We start from the raw sequence: 19,422 nt of genomic DNA on the forward strand, positions 1-19,422 counted from the left end.
AAACCGCTCTATGACCAAAGAAGTAAATATATACTGTTCCTTTTAAAAATCTACAGAGCTCGATTACTTTTAAATTATATATATTTTCATTACTGTGATGCTGTTATTTAAATAACCTATTGATCAGAGTAAATTTCACCTAAAATATCAATATGGATATAATTATCTCAAACAGAGGAGTGGTCCAGAGGGAAAAAACAGCTAATTATACACTATATGAAGAGATTTTACAATTTAAAATGCTGATTTTAAATTACTTGATGATATTTCTTTTATTGCAACACCAGTTTAATTAGTTATACTGTAAACTAAAAAACAGTACCAAGAAGTAAATTACATTAGGCAAAGAAAGATTAATCAGGGCTTCCTTTCAAATTGTAAAAACAAATCACTGATGACTTTACTGCATAGAGGACTTAGCATTCTTTCTTAATGTTCAAATGTTCAAATCATCTGGCTCTTTTGGCCATGAATGCAAAATATTGTAATTTAATTGTAATTTACTTAGTTTTCATTACTATTATTTTTATTGTGTCTTGACTGAAAGGAAACCTACCTGATGCAGGGATTTACTCTGCTTGTTTTACAATTAATCACTGTAAAACATGCAGCTTAACAGCTAATTCAATTGATAGAGATATGGAAAAAGATGCCTGCTGATTGGGAAAAGATGAAATCATTGCCTTTAAATCCTGTTTACAGACCTGGAAAATAGGGCTTTGAAAAATTATTCAGTCCCTAGGGCAGGGGTGGCGAACTCCAGGCCTTGAGTGCCGCAGTGGCTGCACGTTTTCATTCTTACCATCTTCTTAATTAGTGACCAGTTTTTGCTGCTGATTACTTCTTTTAATTAACTTGACTCAGGCCCCATAGTTGTTTCTTTTTCTTTAATTAGCATCCAAACAATAATGAGACACAAAACAAGCCACCACATGACCAGCTCCCCTGTGCCCATTACACAATATCTGAAATTAAAGAGAGGTGAAGGTCTTGGTAAGGTTGATCTCTCAGGTCACCAAAACATTTTGATGGTGCTCTTAGAAAGAACAGAAAAACAGCAGTTTTCAAAATGTGTGCTGTGGCCGAATGAGAGCAGCAACAAGCCATGGAATTAAATAACGGGTTTAATTAATAGCAAGAATTGGCTTCTCATTAAGAAAGTGATTGGAGTGAAATTGGTTGGAGTTTGAAGCCCCAGTTTAGCTGGTCATCTGTTAGCTCGTTTCACATCTCATTTCTGCTTGGCTGTCATTTAATGAAGAAAGGAATCAATTCAGAGGGCTGAACACTTCTAACAGGGCTATTAAAGTGATGGGGAAAAAGTTAATTAGCAGTGAAAACTAGTCACTGATTAGGAAAAGGGTTAGAATGAAAACCTGTAGCCACTGAGGCACTCCAGGCCTGGAGTTCGCCACCCCTGCCCTAGGTCAATCCTTTAAATATTTTAAACGCACTGTGGATGATCATTCACGTTAGGGTGTGTGGGACAGACAGTGCGTTTCTCAGTGTTACCACCAGTGATGATAAAATGATAAAATGTCATACTGTATAATTAATGTATAACAAAAACACATAAAATATCTATCTTCTATCACACAGTAAAACCTCTAAAGGAAACTATTAAAAGTATCTCAATATGAAGTACTCAATACCAAAAGCAGAAATACAAATGAATATTTGGCATAATCCATGAAAATTACTATTTTAAATAATGCAAAATGTGCAAGTTCATGAACCCTACACAAAAAAAAAATCAACCAAGATAGAACTAAAAAGTTCAGGTTGCATATGCACACTCCTGAGCAGAGATTTGCCAAGAACTCTGTCTTGTCTGAGGCCCTGCACAAGCAAACTGGAAACAGGTCTCTGGCACCACACATACAGAAAATTTCACATTTACTCCAGAAATAAATATTTTTCTGGATAAGAAATTCCACTGAGCCTACCATGGAAAACTGGTAAATAGTGATTATAACAACTAACTTCGCCTTTCCATAAAAAAATTTAGGAATACACTATTGAGTCCACATTACTGTACTTCTTATTTCATTTTTGCATATTGGCGCCATCTGCTGGGAGGCAGTGTTACACTTGCATAACTGTATTGACACCACCGCTTGTCAGGTATTAGTGAATGATAGTTTACAGAGTTTTGAAATGACCAAGTAGAGTACACCAAGTGACTAGTTCATTAAGTACACCTACCATTCTTGCCTAATCGCATTTATGCATTAATTAACATTTTACAAAGCTGCCTCATCTCTAAAGAATGACAGTCACCGTGCATGTGAACATTTTATGATACAAAGTTACAGATTTGCAATGCACCTTTGAATTATTATCATTTGCTGTTGTGTTTCTCTTCATTAACAAATGCATTCTTTCTTCCAGCTGTCAATAAAAAGAATAAGAACAACAAAAAGAATAACAAGAATGCATTCTTCTTGTCTTGCCATTGAGTTTGCTTTTGTCAAAAGTACAGTTTTCACTTCCTGAAAAGGTGAAAACATTTGAATTTTACAGTAAAAGAATATGTTTAACTGGAAGAATTTAACCCTTTAATATCAGCCTCATTTTTGTCCATTTTTGATGTAACTGCCTAAAACCTCATTAGACTTCACTCAATATTTATGTTCTACCCTTCAAAGTAGAAAAATATATATAAGAAGATTAATTATACGTTGTAGTGGCAATAGTAGTATTATTACATATATGCCAAGTTTCTCCCTGGGGACAAACAGAGTTCTATCTATCTGTCTATCTATATCTCTATCTACTGCATCGATCTATATAGAATACAGTGTGCCAAAGATGCATGTGGTGGCCAACCACTCCACTTATTCTCTCAGCAAAAACAAAACAGTTATTTTTTGGAGCCAAGGAACATATTTCTAAATACTGAACACTGGACAAAAAAAACCACCAAGCATAATCAATATTGGCTTCTTTCTATGCATGCTGATGTGATCAGCATATACAGTAATCCCTCACCTATCGTGGGAGTTACGTTCCAGAGCCCCCCGCGATAGGTGAAAATCCGCGAAGTAGCGACCTATATTTATTTTATTATTTATACATATTTTAAGGCTTTATAAACCCTTCCCACACTCTTATAAACCTTTCTCACTCTCTTGTTAACCTTTCCCACGCTCTTATAAACACTTCCTATGCTCTTAAATACTTTCTGCATTCTTAAACACCGCAGACCAACACTGCACACTGCACGCAGCGATCAGACGTCAATGTGTCTGCACTCGCTTTGTGAAGGGGGGCAGCTGAACTCTGAGCAGAGCAGAAATGGACTTTGTGCTGCTTCTGCCAAAATGCCTGCTTGTCGCTCTGCGCGTTCGGAAGGAGGAGGAGGAGTGGGGGTGTGTGAGGGCTGAACGCACGTTCGCTCAAACCCCCCTCCCTGGAGGCGCAGTACGCTCCTGCCACTTCGCATTGTCAAGGGGGTGGGGAGCTGAATGAACGCTAAGGAGAAGTGGACTTTGTGCTGGCTTTGTGCTGCTTGTCGCTCTGCCTGTCAATAATTTAAAAGCCTGTACATCACCAATTTTCCTGTCTCACTGTCTTGTCTTGCGTGAAGTTAAAATGTTTTATAATAGTGAGATGTTACTCATATCCTTAGCCCGACATCCACATATCATATGTGTTAACAAAGTGTGTTTTATAAGTTTACATGTGTTTAAAGCATGTGGGATGGGTATTTTAAGGCTTAAACTATAAAAATGTTTATTTATATGGTCTTTCTATATCGCGGATTTTCTCCTGTTGCTGATGGGTCTGGAACATAACTTCCGCGATAGGCGGGCAATCACTTGTATTTAAAAACCCGCGAAGTCATCAATCCGCGAAAAGTGAACCGCGAAGTAGCGAAGGATTACTGTAGTGCAAAACACACAAATACACCGATGTCAAAAGTAAAAGCTGATATAATGCAGAGATTTGTGGCATAATTTGGGCTCTTTGATACACATAAAGTAATACTTGTGTTCAACAGGATACCTGATCATCATTGACAAGCTGGCTTTCTTAGTAAGATTATGCTCCATGCCTCAATGCTAAGAAAATCTTAAAATGTTTCCTGAAAAATGGCATCAAATACAACTTAATGCAGAGGCATTCCCAGCAACAAAACTTCTTGAGTATGTGTGGGAATGGGAGGGAAAAAACTGTATGGAATAGAGATCCACCATCTTCTAATTTAGACCAAATATGGGCATTTATTAAAGGAGGACACACTCAAGTGTCCTTAAGCTTAATTGGTATTGAGTTACCATTGCCAGGAAGCTGATAATTAGTTTTGTAGCAAGAAGCAAAGCATGATGCAAACAAAGACAGTGTGGATAAAGGCATGACGCTGAGCAAACATTACCTAGGTTAATGATATGTGGGAATCTCTGACGCAAAGAGAAAAATATCAAGAAACAATGCAAAGGCATTATATATATATATATATATATCCATCCATTTTCCAACCCGCTGAATCCGAACACAGGGTCACGGGGGTCTGCTGGAGCCAATCCCAGCCAACAAAGGGCACAAGGCAGGAAACAATCCTGGGCAGGGTGCCAACCCACCGCAGGACACACACAAACACACCCACACACCAAGCACACACTAGGGCCAATTTAGAATCGCCAATCCACCTAACCTGCATGTCTTTGGACTGTGGGAGGAAACCGGAGCGCCCGGAGGAAACCCACGCAGACACGGGGAGAACATGCAAACTCCACGCAGGGAGGACCCGGGAATCGAACCCAGGTCCAACAGATCTCCCAACTGCGAGGCAGCAGCGCTACTCACTGCGCCACCGTGCCGCCCTATATATATATATATATATATACATACATATATATATATATATATATATATATATATATATATATATATATATATATATATATATATATATATATATATATATATATATATATATATATATATATATATATATATATATATATATATATATATATATATATATATATATATATTTCAACCATTCTATGATCTGCTTCTCGCAACTGAAAGAGGGCACCGTGGAAGAAGTTAGCCGACTTGCTGACCAACCACAAGCGTTACCTGGTAGGTAACCAACCATACAATCAGATTGTGATTCAGACTACGAATGCCGTGAATGTAATTACCCCGATCTACATGCTGTCAAATGAACGAACCTCATGCCGTGGCGCAACGTTAGGGGCTTCGCCTCTAGCGCTGACGTCCGAGGTTCGATTCCTGAGAGGGAGTGCAGTGAGTGTGTACGCCCGATGAGCCCAGAATTAGGGCGAAACACATGTCGCGTACTCTTTGCATTATTTGACAGTAAACTATTTCAACCATTCTATGATCTGCTTCTCGCAACTGAAAGAGAGCACCGTGGTGGATGTTAGCCGACTTGCTGACCAACCACAAGCGTTACCTGGAAGGTAACCACCCATACAATCAGATTGTGATTCAGACTATGAATGCCGTGAATATATATATATATATATATATATATATATATATATATATATACAGTGATTCCCCCCACCCATATGCCACCCGCGATATAGAAAGACCATATAAATAAACATTTATTTTTATAGTTTAAGCCTTAAAATACCCATCCCACACGCTTTAAACACATGTAAACTTATTAAGGATATGAGTAACATCTCTCTATTATATAAAACATTTTAATGACACGCAAGACAAGTCAGTGAGACAGAAGGACAGCTGCTGTACAGGCTTTTAAATGATTGACACGCAGAGCGACAAGCAGAACAAACATCTTGGCAGAAGCAGCACAAAGCCAGCACAAAGTCCACTTCTCCTTAACGTGCATTCAGCTCCCCCCTTCACAACTCGAAGTGGCAGGAGCGTAGCACGCCTCCGGGTGGGAGGGCAGTTTGAGCAAAGTCCACTTCTGCTTAGCGTGCGTTCAGCTCCCCCCCTTCACAAAGCGAGCGGCAGAGACGCAAAGTGGCAAAAGGACAGCTGCTGTACAGGCTTTTAAGTGATTGACGCAAAGCGCAACAAGCACAACACACAGCTGGCCAGCAGCAGCAAGACACCAGCTGAACCGATTACATCTCTTTAGCGTGCGTTCAGACCCCCCCCCACCCTTCACAACACAAGCAGCGTTCTAAGTGCCGCAAGAAAGAGATTTAACCACACCCGGGGCAGGAAATAAAGGACAAATATTGTTTTTACAAAAGTTTTAAAGTAAAAATGAAAATAATGCATATGTAACAATTCCCATGAAAATCACAATATCTTTAAATTTTTTATCCGGTAAACCAAACCCGGGGGTGGGCAAGTGAAGCGAGCAGGGGGCGGAGCCCTCTAGTAATAATAATAGTATGAATAAATCCGTGATGTAGCGGGGGCGCAATAACTGAACTGCGATACAGCGGTGGATCACTGTATATATATATATTTTCACACATGTGCGATTAGGAGGCAGCTAAAGGGCTTAAGTAACGGTAACACTATGCCAGACCAGGGGGTGGCAGAGTGTGCTGACTGTCTCTCTCAGTCTCTTGCAGACCATTCTCGGGAAATCCCATCAGGTTCCGTGCCACTGATGACGTCACTTCCGGTCCCGAAGATGTCACGCCCGGTTCCGGCCTGAATGACCTCATTTCCTCTCCCAACCTTTAAAGCTGCCATCTTACCTCCACTTAATCAGTTCTGTTTTGGACTCTGTCTTGTAAACAACTCAACCTTTTTTGCTAAACCTTTTGCAGCGAGGATCATATTATATGGGTGGCTGCCCCAAACCTTTGTGACTGTCTGGAGTCAATTTTGTTAAGATATATATTGTCACGCTTGAGTCACAAAGTTGCACAGGTTCATTCAGGGTTTTCAAGAAACAGAAATTTTATTTGAATACAGCATAATAAGGCATAAAGAATAAAGCAGAGGATGACTGGGGGTAGAGAGACAAGGCAGTGAGACACTAGGACAGCAGCAGTGCGGTCTTTTAAATGTTTGAAACCGTGCGCGACATGCAGAACACGTAGCACTGAAGCAAGCAGCAGGCTAGCAGCTGATCTGCAAGAGGAGATGAAAAGTTGTGTTTGTTTCCCATTGTATCACTGTTCAACAGGGGGTTTTGGAGGAATGGTCATGTCCTCTTGGGGCCACATTCACCGTGTTCACCCCCCCCTCCCTCAGCTTTGTTCACATCACATCTCAAAACCAGGCTCCGACAGGGGCGACAGAACAATTTGCATTAATGTATGCAGAGCCGATGACGGACACTAAAATGAAATGGCTGCAAGCTCAAGAACCATCTTATGAGATGGGAGTTCATTTCCTTTTGTCGGTATAGCCACTGAAGGGGAGCGTGATTGGTAAACTTACGACCCCATAAATAAAAACGGAGAGCCTCCACAGCCCACTTAATCGCCAAACACTCCTTCTCAATTGTTGAATTATGCTCCCGCGGAAGCAATTTCCTACTCAAAAACCATCAAAAACCTGAGACACGACTGTGCCTAAACCGAACACACTATCATTCATCTGTAGGTCAAAATCTTTAGAGAAGTCAGGATTCCGCAAAACCGGGTAAGAAGACAAAGCAGTTTTCAAAAACGCAGAAGGATCTTCACAATCGTCCGACCACATAACGGAGTGGTTCTTCCGCCCCTCATAAGATCAGAAAGAGGAGCAGCCCTATTCACAAAATCAGGGATGAACCTCCTATAATAACCGGCATGCCCCAGAAATGCTCAAACCTGTTTCTGCGTCTCCAGATGTGGGTAAGCAAGCACCTCATTCATCTTTTTTAGTTGAGGTCATAGAATGGCCCAGTTAATGAGTCTCAGACTTACTCAACGTATATTTCTTAGGGTTAGCTGTCAAATCAGACCGTTCCAAATCCGTGTGCTAATCATTACTGAAAATCACGACATCAGCGAGGTATGTCCTGGAATATTCCGAATGAGGACGCAAGATCTGATCCATCATATGCTGGAAAGTTAGAGGCGTGCCATGGAGACCAAACGGGAGTCAAGTAAATTTGTAAAGACTGTCAGGGGTGGCAAATGCAATTTTCTCGTAACTGAATGCTTCAAGAGGCACCTGCCAGTAACCCTTCGTGAGATCCAACGTGGAAATATAGGACGCCTGACCCAGTTTTTCCAACTCATGAACACGGTACATTGAATAGGCATCAAATTTGGAGACATTATTCAAGTACCTGAAATTGATACAGAACCGAATCGAACCATCTGGTTTTGGGAGTAATACAACTGGACTGCACCAGTCACTTTTACTTTCATGAATAACACCCAATGCTAGCATCTGCTTGACCTCTTCACGTACAACATTCCACCTCACCTCTGGGATCCAAAACGGGCACATCTGCACCATTACACCTGCTTCAGAAGTGAATATATATTCCGCAAGACGACTGATGCAAGGGGGGCCAGAAAAAACATCAGTATTCTGTCCAATCAAATATAACAACTCAGATTTTTGCGAGTCAGTAAAATTTTCACCAATGGCAACATTTCTTTGAGAGACAGCAGCCAAGGATGTGCAAACTCCATGTGGGTCACGCCACTCCTTCAAGAGATTAATATGCAAAATCTGTAGCGGCTTCCACTGGCCTGGTATTCTGACCTTGTAGTTCACCGCCCCATATGCTCCTCAATTACAGCAGGGCCCTGCCATGTCGCAAGGAACTTGTGCGGGTCAGAGGGAATCAGAACCAATACGCGATCGCCAGGTTTGAATTGCTGGAGCTTACACAGTCTATCATACAGACACTTCTGGGTGTCTTGTTCACGTTGCTGATACTCTACGGCGATAGCAGAAAGTAGAAATATTATCCTGCAGCAAAATCACTTGATCTGCAAAGCTCTGTCTGTGAGCCTTTGTCTGAATTCCCATCCACTCTTCATGAACAACATCCAAGACGCCCCATGGGCACCTACCAAACAATAACTCGAAGGGACTCAAGCCAGTGGATGCCTGTGGGGATTCGCCAACTGCAAACATAAGGAAAGGCAGAACAGAATCCCAGGACATTGGGTCATCATGAGCGACTTGCCTGATCATCTGTTTTAAAGTCTCATTAAATCACTCCATCAGGCCATTCGTCTGTGAATGGTAAACAGTGGTGCTCAACTTCTTAATGGCAAGGCTATCACACAGCTATTTCTTCATGCGGGTAGTAAAAAGTATTAGTCAGTTAAAATTTCATTATGGATGCCAATATGAATAAAGCTCTCACGCAGAGTCTTTGCAACAGAGGAGGAACTGTCTTTCCGTAAAGCAGCCACTTCAGGATATCGCGTTGTAGCGAACTCCCCTAATTGTTGAATGAGGAGCCCGGAACACACGAAAAACTCCTACTCTTAGGAAAAATACTATTATAATGTCCGAAAACCGACAGAACCTTCGACCCAATTTTGATGTCCCCAGATGGAGTTGTTTATGGATTTATACAAAAAAAACAATGAAATAATTACCCAACAGTTGTTTAGCCAAATCAAAAGAATATATATTATAAATCAAACCAATAATAAACACCAAGTAATAGGACCCCCCCTTTTACCCTTATATAATATCCAGAAAGAAAGCAAGAAAGAAAGCAAGAAAGAAAGCCAGGAAAAGAAACAGAGATATATCCTATTTAACAACACCCCCCATAAATTCACAGTAAATATCTGTAGGAATACACATATATACAAATATAAATTAGATATAGTCTCACAATCCCCACTCGTTCCCCAGACCCTTTTATATATAGTGGATTTAAAGAGTTTAGCCACACGGCCTGGGAAGTCTGAGAATGATCCAGTAATCCAGTCACTAAGCTCCGCTGACTAGAAAACTGTATTTAAAGGTAAAAAGGAGCAATCTCACCAGCTTGGCAACGATTCTTCGTTAAAAACTGCAATCCGTCTCACCCGGGAGTCTGAGCGTTAGCGTCCTTACATGGCCGCTGCCCTCATCACAAATCCAACTTAAAGCCGTGCCCTCCGAAGATCCTTCCGATTAGCCCACACAGCTCTTTGTTGCGTCCAACCGTGATTTCGGAGCCTTACGTGCTTTACCAACCGCTTCTTTAACCAATTCCGTTCTCCTTCCCAGCTACTTCTTTAAACCAACTTCCTTCTTCCTCCGCCCTCCTCGATTCTTTACTTTTTCTTCTCTCTTCCTTAAACTACGCGCCTCCTTGCCTTTTAAGGAAGATTTACGTCACCACCAAAGTTCATTTCGGCAAGGACCCTCAGGCGTTGTTTGGACCCCTACTCCCCTTAAAGAGATATCCCATAAACATTAATTGCCAGGGACATCATCACTAAAGGGCAAGCGGCAGAAACAGTTAAAAGCATACAATAAAAACAATATGTGACAACCGTTACAGCGTCACATAGTCAACCAGCACAAGAATATACTGATACCCATTTTTACTCTTAGGAAGAGGGCCACCAATATCCAGCCCAACCCGATGAAAGGGAACATCTAAAATAGGCATTGGAGAAAGGGGAGCCCAAGGAGGTTTATGAACAGAGACGACCTGGCAGTCAGGGCAGGACCAGCAGAACTGCTCAACATCCCGGACTCACACCTGATAGTAGGAGTCACTAGCACAGTAAGCCTGCTTGAACGCGTACTCTACAGAGCTATTGGCACGCTGCAAGCGCACAAAATTCATTTGCTCGCAAGACGGTGTGCTCCCGGTGGCCTGCACAGCATCTGCCTGAGAAGTTGTAGAGGGGCTAGCAAGCCGCTCAAGGAAATCCGAGGAGTCCCAATGTTCAAGCAGGTCTCAAGGCATTCTCTAACTGTCACCAGCTCCTCCTTCTCGTTCATGGTGACAGGGGGCTTCAAAGGAAGACTTTCTCATAGTCCTTAACATCCCCACGTACACAGAATATGCTAACAGTCTCAGTGCCAAACGAGGAAGTACCCCTGAGGCAGTCACGTCTGACAACACAGAGGTCACTACCTGAGTCCAATTAGGCAGGGATCTTCCGGCTCACTAACATCACAGAGACCCTGAAACCACTTTTCTTCAGTGATGTAGATGGTACCTGGGAATAACACACCTCGGCCAAGTCGACCTCCATGGACTGAGCAGGGTCACAAAGTTGCACAGGTTCATTCAGGGTTTTCAAGTAACAGAAACTTTATTCGAATACAGAATAATAAAGCATAAAGAATAAAGCAGAGGATGACTGGGGAAAGAGAGACAAGGCAGTGAGACACAAGGACAGCCGCAGTGCGGTCTTTTAAAAGATCAAAACTTTGCGTGACATGCAGAAAATGTGGCACGGCAGTAAGCAGCAGGCTAGCAGCTGATCTGCAAATAGGAGATGAAAAGCTGTGTTTGTTTCCCATTGTATCACAAAGACAGGGTTTCGGAGGAATGGCCACGTCCTCTTGGGGCAGTGTTCACCGTGTTCATATATATATAGATATAGTCACACACGAACACTTAAGAGGCAGCCAACAAGCCCTAAGGTGAGTGATCTAGTAATGAAGGGTTGATTCTGAGTATTAACGCCTTTCTCTGTTTCACCAGACTTAAAGAAGAAAAATAACGATCCCATTCACTTACCTCCACCATTTCCGAGTTCCCAAAATGGCCGTCCAACATCACTTCCGATTCCGACTCCTCCTGATGACGTCAGTTATGGCTTAAAGTTATGATGTAATTTCCAGCCATACTTCCTTCCGCTCGCCATTTTGTATAAAAACCTCCAATTCACTACTGTTGTTTGTGAAATGCTTTTATTTTTGATCAATTTTTGCAAACCTTTTCTCTTCAGTCCACTGGACATTATACGGGTCAATTCCACAATTCTTTTTTGACTTACTGTGTAAATTATTGACTTATTACTATATACAGTATATATATACATGCTGTATATATAAGTTGTCACATATATGCTAAGAAAATAATTGTAAAAGATAAGCTCAAAACTACCGTAGATACTCGCATATTAGTCGATCTTGCAGATAAGTCGAGTGTATTTTTAAGCCAAAAATTACGAAATTTGTTATGACCCACGTATAAGTCGAGGGTAAAACGACAGCTTGCGACCTTTAACACTATGTACCAGCCGACAGGCACGCTAGATGGCACGTGGTAGCTAATGGTATGTTTGTTATCCAAAACCTGCAAAAGCTAATGTTCAAATTCAAGTATTTCACAGTTTAAAGAATTATTTAATGAAATTAGAAAAAAACTAGCTAATTAGCAGTAGTATTGCTGGCTTATAATTATTTCAAAGACCATGGGAAACAGCAGATGACCGGTGACTTAACACCGTGAAGCGTTGAGTGTACAATGTCATTACCCAAATTCTATGGACAATTGTGTTGCCCCGTGGCTAAGTCGACCCTGTTTTTTTGAATGAATTTTAAGGCATAAATTTTTCTACTTATACGTGAGTATCCACGGTAAATTCTGCCGTGATGTCTTCATGCCATGATGTCTTCAGCTTCTGAATTAGTTACCGCACATGGAAAAGAGACATTGCACTAGTTTTTCAGTAGGGGGGGCATGAATATAGGGGTAGGTGGGTGTTCAGTACCCACCCGAAAGAGTCAGCTGCTCAACTAATGAAAAATCAGTCAAAGTAAAGTTTTAGTTTATTTTGGCATTCAATTGACTTCCCTAAATATGCAAATGTCCACTACAGAATGACAGCCTAGTTAAGATACTATCTTTCATAGCATGACACAAAGTTTTAATTAAAAAATGCATTTTATTACTGAGAAACTATTAGTACTAGAGATAAAAATACAATTAATGTGTAGTAAAAATTTAATTTTTAGAAGGACAAGTGATCTTTAAAAACATTTACAGGTGACAACTGATTTTAAAAATCAAGAAATATGAATGATTGTAAAACCAAGTGATGGATTAGAAAGAAAAAAGGGTGATGCTTAAGACCTGAAAAAGCTGAGCTGATCACCTGGGGCCTCATGTATAACGCTGTGCGTAGAACACACACTATAACATGATGTAAGCACAAAAGTGGAAATGTGCTTACACACAAAAAAATTCAGATGCATAAATCTGTGCGAATGCCAACTTCCACATTCTTCTGCTCCATAAATCCCGGTCAGCGTGAAAAATAATGCACTTGCACGCGCCTGCTGTCCCGCCCCAACTCCTCCCAGAATTACGCCTCTTTGAATATGCAAATCAATATAAATAGCCCTTAAGCTCAGCCTTCTGTGAAAAGACAATGGCAAAAGCATGGGGGAAAATAGAAGGATTTCAGCGAATACCAAGTGGAGGCAAAGAAAAATGTACTATTTGTTGGTTTAAACAGTGGTATAAACAACAAAAGGAAGTTGATCGAGTGATATAGCGTGTCAGAGAAACTCGAAAGCTCAAGTTCACAAAGTCGCACAGTGCCCAAAATAAAAAAGAACTTGTCAGATATCAAAGTCGTCGTGAAATGGCGAGTCATAGCCCACCATCTGAGTGTCATATGAAAGCTTATTAGGGTACAGAGAAAAAAAAATAGGCACACAGTGTGAAAAAACCACGAAATGTCAACTTTAATCTCAAAATTTCCAGTTTAATCACGTAGTTTATTTTGTCATTAAAGTAGAACATCATAAACTTCATCTTAAAATCGTTTAATGTTTAGTTTCTCAAATCCCATCATAACTAAAGTAGCACGTTAAATGCTTTGTTTTGTATTTGATCTTCTATGTGCTCTATGTGTGTGAATCACAATGTGCTTCCGGGCTTTCTCTTCCTACGACAGGACACAGAATCCATTACATTCGTAATATTACAGTTCTCCGAATAATTAAAATACTGAGATGTATACATGATATAATTTTCATGATGATAGGAGTTAAAGCATGTTATTAAGGAACATTGAAATATCTTCGTAGTACGTGTTTAATTATGTAATTATTCTATCCATCTATCCTTCCAGTACCAGCAAGAATACAGCGCGAGGCAGGAACAATCTGTGAATGGAGCGCCAGTGCCTCGCTATAGCACTGCAGCACCGTGCCCTCACATGCTTAATTATTAACAATATAGATTATTTAAATGAAGTTAAAGTTTTTTCTGTATAATATAATAAACATATTTTGCTGCATGTCATCTTAAAAATGATATCGTCATCATATGTAAATATGTGCTTTATAAAGTGTCTCAGGTTGTGCAATATTATAACTGTAGTGCAAGTTTACAGTGAGGTAATTGTACTTATAAGTACAAACAGTTCTACAAGGAGCACTTGATGGACTGATTGAGTGCGCTTATAGTTCTTTGGATGAAACCGTTTCTGAAACGCGAGGTCCGTACAGGTAAGGCTTTGAAGCGTTTGGGGTGTGACAGCAGTTCAATAGACAGCATGGCAGAGGCAGTGTGTGCTAGATGCTGTATACCGATAATTCTCTTTCCGCTCAGCTGCTGTAGATCTGTGATTCACACTCAGATACAGTGATATAAATACTCCGAGTGGTGCAGTGAGTGTAATATGGAAAAAGATGATCTGCTGTGGCAACCCCTAATGGGAGAAGCTGAAAGAAGAAGAAGAAGGTGCAGTGAGAATAACAATGGTAAAGCAGCTATTGTATTTAGAATAGTTTCGCCATTCTGTGGACCATTATATTGTTACAGGTTAATTACAATCAGATGCATTAAACTAATAAACAATATGCGGTTAATTTCAGTGTATTTATAAAGCCACGTCAGAGATGTGGATCTAAAAAAGAAAGAGTAACCACACAGGAACAGTAGCACTGCTTTGACGCTGGGTGCCGCCAGTCTGCAAAACAGAGCGGAGAACTTGCGTACGCCAGGGTATGAGCTACTGTGGAAATGTGTGTGGCTTTATGGCAAGTTTAGGTTTTATACATCGCGATTTGAACATGGAAATGTTCTTACACAATATTTTTGTGCATACGCACCATTTATACATGAGGTCCCATATCTTTGTTCCCCAATAAATACAAGTCATCGCCAATATACTAAAAACCCAATTGTGCTTCATTCACTCAGAATATGGCACCAATGTAGGAAGTACTTCAAGATAGAGCAACTTTTATCTGTGGCACCTCTGCATAACAAGCACCTTTTTCCACCTTCTCAAACATACGCAGTTTTTAATGTCTGGAAAACATTCGGAATGAAATCACTTAGATATCTGTACATAGACAACGTCTTCGCATCCCACAAACAATTACACTCTAAATTTAACTTTCCAGCAACACATTTCTTTCACTACCTTCAAATTAGAAAGTTTGTTAAACAGAACTTGCCCAGTTTTCCTCACCTCCCACCTACCTCTATGCCGGAAAAGATATTGATCAGTCTTGAGGCCTCAGACAGCATTTCTGTAATATATAAAAACATTTTAAAGCCCCTCCCTTTCAAAGATCCCAGAGTACAGTGGGAAAAGGATCTCTTACTCAACATTTCAAAAAAGGAGTGGAAGGCAGCCATGCACAGAATTTACTCTAGCACCACTCTAGTGGAGAAGGACAAACAAACCGTAATTGCCTTTACTTCACTACTAGCACATAGACTTGTCTTGCTCAACTGGGAGAATCCTAACTCACCTCTTTTAAGTCAGTGGGTAACTGATATTATATATTATTTGAAATTGGAAAAAATCTAATTCTCATTTAGTGGATCTGCACAAAACGTTTTTAAAACATATCAGGATCTAATCAATAACATTTTAGAATAAGCATTTAAACTGAGGAAGCAGATTCTCTTTCCTTTTTTATTCTATTTATAATTATTTATTTTTTCCTACTATTAAAGTTCTGCGGTGGGTTGGCACCCTGCCCAGGATTGGTTCCTGCCTTGTGCCCTGTTGGCTGGGATTGGCTCCAGCAGACCCCCGTGACCCTGTGTTTGGATTCAGCGGGTTGGAAAATGGATGGATGGATGGATGGATACTATTAAAGTTTTACTCTGTTGGCCTAGCTCCCTTTCTCATGGTGGGGTTGATTTGATTCGAACCTACTGTAGTTCTGTAAAACTTGACATGCTTGTATGGAATTGTTTTTTAATTTTAAATAAATTCAATAAAATGTTAAAAAAGAAAAGAAAAAAGAAAATATATGAGACCTTGCAATCTGTATTGACCAGCATCCAAGAGTAATATTTTCATAATTCTGTAGTCTATGTTTCATTATCTTCAGGTTGTTCTGAAGGAAAACAAAAGATCAGCTCTCTATCAGGTGGATCAGTCTAATCAATCACCCTGTATCTAAACAAAAACTCTTCCATTGAGTTTTACTGTTGTACAAATTAAGCCATATCCTATAATAATTATTGTGTGCATCACTTTCTTATATAATAAGAAGACAGTGATATCCAAATACAAAATAAATATCCATGAAGAAAGCAGTAAGCCCTCCAAATATTCCTGTTTTGGCTAAACATTTAATCAGAACACTAACAAATAAATTCATAATGCTACCAATCCAAACAAAGTAAATGTGTTCGGATAATAATTGAGTTGGAATGAAAACCTGAGTAAGAAGTTGCATCTAAATCCCTTATGGATAACAAAGGACTACACATATTACTGAATTATTATGTTTTGTGGCATGTCCTTTAAAATGACAGTGAAGAAAATCTGCCCTGTACTTTTAATATTACTCATCTTAATAATTCCAGCTCATAAAGCATTTTCACCAAAGCAAATTTTCACAGTTCATAGTTACATTCTGATGTGAGAGGATGAGAGGAAAGTCACATTACTTTACCAACACTTTAAGCATTTGCTAATGACTTATGTGATTTCCAGTTCTCTGGTAGTATTTTAGTCATATTTGAATAATGTTTTCCAAGATATCTCTGTGAGTCTACATTGTGGTATATACTACATACAGTATTTCATTCTCTGACCTTAAACATGACTTTTGATATATCCTAGATGTCTTCCATGACTTTAGGAAAAATATTCCTTTGCCAGACTGGAAAAGTTTGAGTTTCATAAGTCTTCTGGGCTATTCCTGGATTATGAAATATTTTCCAGGGAACTTACAAACAAAATGGATTTGAACTGAACACAGTCATATTGGTCAATAAAGACAAAACGTTTTGACATTGAGGCTTTCTGATGCCAGCTAGATGCACCATTGTGTGTTCGTTATTTTTACCCATCTAGTAATTCTGTTATGTACTTATTCAGTAAACTGACTATGTAAGAGACTATTGGTGGGATGGAACCAGTACCATAAATACTTGAACTTAAAAATAGCAATTTCTAAGAAAAAGCCCAGTAACTGCAATATAATAACAAGAAGGACTCACATGACCTGGCACCCAGGGAAAAGAAACAAATGCTGAAAGGTTCTTAGATCACTATTGATATTTTTAGTGGCAGAGGGTTGGAAGCTTGTCTGCTAAACCAATAACTCAAAAATAGAAGGAAAAGTTGGAATGAGAAATTTCTTTCAACACCATTTTGTGTTACCAGAGGCAAAAGCAAACTTAAGATCAGAAACATGTCAAGGTTAAAAAACAAAAACAATAAAACCCTAAAGCCTAAAGGAGTGCCCCTTCAGAATGATGTCAACTTTAATCAGTTCTTCAGATGATGAGAGATCTGCCCTTAACCCCCTTCCCCTTTTTTAACTTTTACCTTTCTGATGGTCTTTTTTCTATTAATATTTCATTTTGTATTTTACAAAAATTTTGACAGAAACTCGCAAAGAGGCAAAAAGGTAATTGTGACATAGTGTACATAAGAGAAACACCTTAATCTACAGTACGCTCAATGACACTGTTGCATTATGAACAAAAAGTAACTCCATTTGATGCAACCAAACGACTGCAGCCTTGTCCTGCACGACAATCCTCTAGACAACGCAGAATCCTAAAGCCACCATTTGCGTCTGTAACAGTTGGCTGTGCAGAAAAAAAGCAGAAACAAGGCTGTTGCTGTTTTGTTTGAGAATTAGCTACCTGTAGGAAGACAGTAGAAATATGGTAGCTGTACTTTATGAAGTGTTTCAGCTCATTATTGAAGCAAAACAGAAATAGAACCAGTGTACAGCTGGTAACAAAATAAGACGGCTGTACTACAAGACTCAATTTATGAAATGTCTGTAAGTTAACAGAATGAACATCACATATCTGTAGATACAAGAAACTGTTTACACAATTACAAATTCTTTCAGAGAGGGTGGATATGTGTACCAAGGTGTGTTTTTATACACAATAATATTGCAGAGCTTGATGTTTGTTTTCTTCATATGCAATTTGATTATTGTTTGTCTTCATATACATGCTGTTTATGTGTTAACATAGTCATTTATTCATGTTCTACCTTACAGTGTAACCGAACAGAAAAAAATGTTTGATAAAGTAGGGGCTTTAAACAACTTTCTAAAAAGAGAAATTAAGCTTGTTGCCAAATCATAATCATCATAAACCTAAGTAGTTTGATTAATGTTACACAGTAAAAAAAGAATAGCACTGTCTCCATTTAGCAAGGTATGTCAGGCTGTCATTACAGAAGTGCTGCACGACCAGTTTGCTTAACAGGAACAGAACACCTGCCAATTGTGATAAATCCTCTGGTCAAGTTGGAACAAAAAACAAACGACTTCAGCTATTGCCTGACTAGACAAATATTCCCAGTTCCCTACACTGGTAAACCAAAGCAAAAAGAGACTTAGTTTTTTCAAAAAAGAAACTTAAACCAAAAAGTTCTTTACCTCATAACTAAAACAATGTCTTGCTTTTCTTTTAGAGGGGCTACCCTCACTCTTGCCTTCATGAAACAAAGCTCCAGTTAATGATGGAGCATTTTTCTCCATTCATATATAGTAATGGCACATTAAAGATATCAATTTAAAGATACCCTTTAACTAACCCGAGTATTAAATGGATGATCACACAAAAATTGCAGCACTGTTCATAGATGTTATGAGTGATTATATTTTAAATGTCAAAATGAGAGAACAAGTCTGCCTATGTTTAATATTCTGTAACAGTGTAAACTCAGTTTAAGGGGCAAATGTTTTGGAAGAACTTCCATACAAAAACCAAAAATATTATATTGAATTTTATGTAGGTCAAACTTTCAGCAAATTGGAAAGACAGTGATAGCGGAAGTGATCTGGTTTAGGAGCGGAATGGATGAAATTAAAGAAATGGACATAGTTCTTAATTAATTTTTTTCTGAGGTGTTCACATGTGAAAAACTTAAAAATGTATCAAAATACTTAATAATGTGGTGATTACAGAAAAAAATACTGTTAGACTGAAAATAATTAAAATCAAATAAATTATAGTGATTTGATAACATTCATCTTAGGGTGCTGAAGAAGCACAGTGATTACATGTATATACACTTGTGTATTTTTCATAAATGTCTAGAGAGTGTGACGCTTACAAAGACTGGAATTCAGACCATATGTTAAAAAAGTGATTGGGGTTAGTCCTGCTTACTACAATTAACT

This window comes from Erpetoichthys calabaricus, chromosome 1 (assembly GCF_900747795.2).
Source record: "Erpetoichthys calabaricus chromosome 1, fErpCal1.3, whole genome shotgun sequence".
Taxonomy (NCBI): Eukaryota; Metazoa; Chordata; class Cladistia; order Polypteriformes; family Polypteridae; genus Erpetoichthys; species Erpetoichthys calabaricus.